The sequence below is a fragment of the Elephantulus edwardii genome, unplaced genomic scaffold (assembly GCF_000299155.1).
Source record: "Elephantulus edwardii isolate Elephantulus edwardi_28Jun2011 unplaced genomic scaffold, EleEdw1.0 scaffold00125, whole genome shotgun sequence".
In the NCBI taxonomy this organism is placed as follows: domain Eukaryota; kingdom Metazoa; phylum Chordata; class Mammalia; order Macroscelidea; family Macroscelididae; genus Elephantulus; species Elephantulus edwardii.
This window is the reverse complement of record NW_006399875.1, coordinates 9,362,580-9,367,926: the sequence shown is the minus strand read 5'-3', so window position 1 is coordinate 9,367,926 and position 5,347 is coordinate 9,362,580. Positions and strand designations below refer to the sequence as shown.

The 5,347-nt window shown below is 38.0% G+C and overlaps 1 pseudogene; it reads right to left on the bottom strand.

The window, feature by feature from the left end:
• Window positions 1-2,178: 2,178 nt before the first annotated feature.
• Window positions 2,179-4,931, bottom strand: LOC102851021 (annotated as a pseudogene).
• Between the last annotated feature and the right edge of the window lie 416 nt (window positions 4,932-5,347).

Genomic DNA, 5,347 nt, shown 5'->3' with positions numbered 1-5,347 from the left:
GGATAGAGCAGGGTTTAGAGCTGTTGTGCATAGGGTCGCTATGAGTCGGAAACGACTCGATGGCACATAACAACAACAACAATAATAAAAAAATCAAATACATTAAAAAACTAAGGGAGAAAAGTACATGAAATCTAAGTCATGAGCTCAGATTCATGAAGAAATCTTAAGCTGAGTACCATTTTATAGAATTAAAAATGAAGGAAAAAGAATTTGTATTACCAATAGAATTAAAAGTTCTTTCTTTGGAAGAGAAAAAAATAAAAAGAATGTCAGTTTAAAAATCCAAGCCATGGACTATTTAATTGCTTCCTATACAGCTAAAGACGAGACAGTGAATATACACAAAGAATCAATGACCTGAAATTGTGCTATTAGTGAAGAGTATAGAATATACCTTGGACTGCCAAAAGAGGAATCAAACTCATCTTGAAGACAGTGCAAGTGGTAATACATCATATATTCAATAGTACTCTTCAATACTATATTTCCAATAAATTGATTCTCCCATGTATTTTATCATTTTCTAACTTTTACATGAATAGGAAACGATAGAAGAAAAATCATTACTTAGATCAGGCGCACCTTATTCTTTAGACTAACATCTTTGCTCACTAGCTCATTGAACAAGTCCTTGACAGTAAATTTCTCCAATGAAACATGTCTTTGGATTTCTTCACTGCTGCTACCATATTGACTGTGGATGCTGATAAATGAAATAGTTGACAACCTTAATCTTTTCTCTGTCTTTCATGATGTTGTCTAGTGGTCCAAAATTGAGATTTTTTTTGTGTTCTTGGTGTTGAAATGTAATCCATATTGATGGCTGTACACTTTGATATCCTGCAGTAAATCTTTTAATTCTTCACTTTCTACAAAAACTGTAGTATCATCTGCATAATGTAGGTTTTGCACTTCAATTTTGATGCTGTATTCTTCACATGGTTCAACTTTTCTATTTGCTCAATATTCAGGTCAAATCAACCTTCATCTGTCAGTTTGTACTACTGTGGTGCTTGCATGTCACTCTTATGCTGTATTTACTATTCTCAAACTTTGAGAATAAAATGAACCTGCTGGAATTTTCAGTCTTTTAAAAATTTCTAACGTGCATAAACATGCAAGAGGATTTGTCCCTTATAAATCTAAAGATGTTAAATACTGAGTTAGTAAAAGTGTGTCCGAGAAATCTAGATTTCCTTAAGCTTTCAGAAGAAAACAGTGGTGGCTATTCTACCAAATATTACATTTGACTGTAAGTCAACTACTTCATTGTAAATTTGGGGATGACAATTGTTATTCATTTAAGATATAAAAAAAATACAATTGTTCATAAAAAAGTTGCAACATAAAAGTAGTTTTTTATGATTAGGCAATACATTTTTTTTCCTATGGGGATATAGTAACCGCCTGCAAAGAAAAACAGAAAAGCTCTTGGAATAAGTTCTTGCTTTCCATCTTTTTTCATGAGCAAGCAGTCATGTTTTGAAAGACTCAAGGGCATTTCAAAGGATGCAATTGCAGCTTGCCTGCCTGGGCTGATTTTGTGTCTCTGTTTATAAAATCACAAGTATATATATATATATATCCCAGTCATTTTTATGTTATGTCTTTTTCTCTCTCTCCTCCCTTATTTGTTGATTTTTGTTGTAGCTTTTGAAAGAAAGGGAGAAGAAAAATTAAAGTGTTCTTTTTTTCTCCCGGTAATCTAAAGAGCAGTATGGAAATATTCTAGAAATGATACTTACACCATTACTCTAATGAAATTATAGGACTAGGGAGATGATTAAGTGTTTGAATTTTTCTTTCTTAATTTTTTTCACACAAGCAGCTATAATATTTACAGCTTTTAATTATAACATTATGGTCAGACTCATTCAATTAAGTTATAGGCAAAAAAAAAAAATAGGACAGAGAGAATGCAGCAGGATTTAAGGAGCACAAAATGTGGTGTCCATTAAACATTAGCGATCATAACTCGAAAAGCCGTTCTGTCTCTTATCATCCCACTCAAAATATGCAGTTTATGACTATCATACAGTAGCTGATACTCACCTAAGCCAATTTTTCCAGTTCAGATGATTCCTGACCCTGCACAATCAGCTTGCTGGGAATGAATATAGGCAGAGTCAGTCGGCTTTAGTTATAATGTTACCTACAAACATGACCCACCCATAATCAAGAAGATCCCATTCTATCCTCGAGAATCTTTTCTCATGTTTGACTGTCATAAAATGCAAAGCTCCAAAACTCATTTTGACTGTCCCAACAATAACATTTTATGAAAACACATTGGATCCTGATCTTCGATGAAGTTCCTCATATTCATCAAGGGGCATATGAAACAACCTCAGCATGAGAGTTAGCCCAGCACCTGTGCTAACACCACAAATGTATCAAAGAGCAGATGAACTGGCTTCTGGGTAAGTTCAACTAGTTTTCTCAGGGTCTGAACAGTAACCACGCCTCGGGTTCGTCCACCATCAAGTGTAAGAATTCTAATTCTTCTCCCCTTCACTGGATCCACATAGTCCATTAAGGCCAAGATTTCTCTCACTGCAGCCTGAAGAGTTTCATCTTTAGTTTGTCGAATTTGTACCACCTATGGAATAAGTCTTTCCTTGACAGCCACTCCTTTTCCTTCAGGATATTCTTGGAGGTGGAATTTCAGTTCTTCAACCCTACTGATGCAGAGTTTGAGATCAGTTGTTCTTCTCAATTCCTGAACTAGGGCATGGTTTCTGTTATCAATACTCACTCTTGTAATAATCTCTTCTCTCTGAAGAGATAAATGTTTTTTTTTTCTTTTGCAGCTTTGTCTTTTTTGTCAGAGTGTTTAGCTTTAACAGCCTCTTTTTCTTCTGACACGATTTTTTTAAATTTTTCTACAAGTTTACTTACAAAATTCAAATTGAAATTTGAACAAATTCTTTCCATTTCGCTAACCCCCCATCCATCAAATTGTGCAACCCAATGATTAATCCCTTTCCCCCTGCACATCCACATCCCTCTGCTTCCACCCTCTCCCACCCCTCCTGGATCCTTATACTCATTCTACAAGAACCGTTTTGTACAATATTTATCCTTATGGGATTGAGTAAATCCACTCGGCATAATGCTCTCCAGCCCCTCCCAAGTTAGGTAATTATTTACCAAGTTATTGCTCCCGGGTGCTGCATAGTATTCCATTGTGTGAATGTATCATAATTTCTCAATCCATGTGTTTGTGGTTGGACATTTGGGCTCTTTCCATGTTTTGTGATGGTGAATAATGCTGCTCTGACATGATTTTTGTACCAGGCTTTAATTTGGGGACCAGGACACCAATATAACCACCTACTAAAACTTGGACATCTCCAGTTGGGTGGGAAAGAAAGCTAGTAATAATTTGCTTAGTAGAAACGTGGGTGTCCCCCGAGTCTCACCAGCAAGCACTTGCAGTATTTGCGGAAGATTCTGAGCTTGGTTTGTCATCAGTCAGGATCCCAGCATCTGGAGAAGGGACTTGTTCATCCCCTTTAAGGGTTTTACCTTCAGGCTCGGTTTTATCCTGGAGATTTTTACTTTCTTTTTCCAAAGCCATTTTTTCCTTCTGTAGAAAATACGAATTAATGTTATTGCTGCTGTTGTTGTTGATGTTGTAATGTGCCATCGAGTCACCTGTGACTCATAGCAACCCTATGTACAACAGCCCTAAACCTTGCTCTATCCTGCGCCAATCTCACTGCCTCTGACACACCCATCCCAATTACCCCAGAGACTGAATTAATCCACCTCATAGAGAGTTTTCCTCTCCTGTACTGTCCCTCTACCCCCCAAGCATGACGTCCCTCTCCAAAGACTGGTTCTTCCTTGCAACATGTCGAAAGTACGTCAGACAAAGCTTCAGAATCCTTGCCTCCAAGGAGCAGGCTGATTTAGCTCTCTCCAGGACAAACCTGTTCATTTTCTTAGCAATCCAGGGTATGTTCAATAAAACACATCAATTCTTCTATTATCCCTAGTCATTGTCCAGCTCTCTGATGCATAGCAAGTGATTGCTGACACCATGTTAATATGGTATTATAAAAAGGAGACAGACCCTTCAAATTTTGTGGATATGATGCCTGGGTAATGAAGGCGGCTTTGTTTACCTATATTTCATCTTTAACTATAAACTGAGTCTTTGCTTCTAGAAAAGAATTCTCTGACGCTAGTGGGTCACTCTACTTTTTCAGTGTTTTGATGGCTTCTTGAATGCTTTTCTGTTTTAACATGTCATTGTCTGGTACTTTCCTTAGTATTCCAAAGCTTGGCTTAAATTGAGCTAAACATGAAATCATTTCATTCTGACTTCCAAAAACAGCCTTTGAAACAGAGTGCAGAGTGTTTAAATATGGGACATACGAATGCTCACTTTTATAGGTACCTTGGGAGCAGAACTGCTAAGTTTTCAAAAATCCAATACATAAAACATGGTTGCTTAGGCAGTGGTAGCACTTACTGCAAGACTGTGCTTCACTTTTGGTCCATTTACATCTACATTTACATCACAGGAGGAGGGACAATCTCCTTTTGTATCAGTCAGACCCGGCAAGGATTCTTAAGCTCCATCTTATATACTTTGGACATGCTGAAAGGAGGGACCAGACCTTAGTCATCATGCTTGAGACATGGAGGGACAGCACAACAGTGGAAGACCCTTGATGAGATGGATTGGCTCAGTGACTGGGGTTATGGGAGTAGGTGCATCAGAGACAATAAGGTTGGCAAAGGATACAGCAGGGTTTAGAGCTGTTGTATATTGGGTTACTATGAGTTGCAGTCAACTTTAGGGCACAGAACAACAACAGTTTTTATGATTGAACTGTGCCACCCAAACCATGTGTCTTAAGCTCTTACGTGTACATGTGTTCCCATTTGGGGAATATAGTCTTCTTTGTTATCTTCATGAGGTTATATCAGGCATGTCCTAAACCTTACCACATCTGAGATGGAAAGAGTTGCATAAAATTGAGAGAGCAAACATAAATAGGGGTGGATAAGACATGAAGACCTTTGTAGAACTGGAGTTAGGGAAATTGAAAGAGGCAGAAACCTCAGAGCCTGCAGAGACAGAGCCTTATCACAGAGCTGCTGCCTTGAATTCCAACTTTTAACCTCCTCAACTGCCGTCTCACATATTTGGATATTTTATCAGGAGAAGCCAAACCTTAGAAATAGACATGACGCTTGGAAAAGCAGAGGATTAGCCAAAGGCAGCAGACCCTCAAGGACATGGTTGGGCAAACTGACTGCAAGAATAGGTTTGCCCATGGCGGAGATTGTGAGGATAGCTCCAGAGAAGACAAGGTTTCCATCTGCTGTT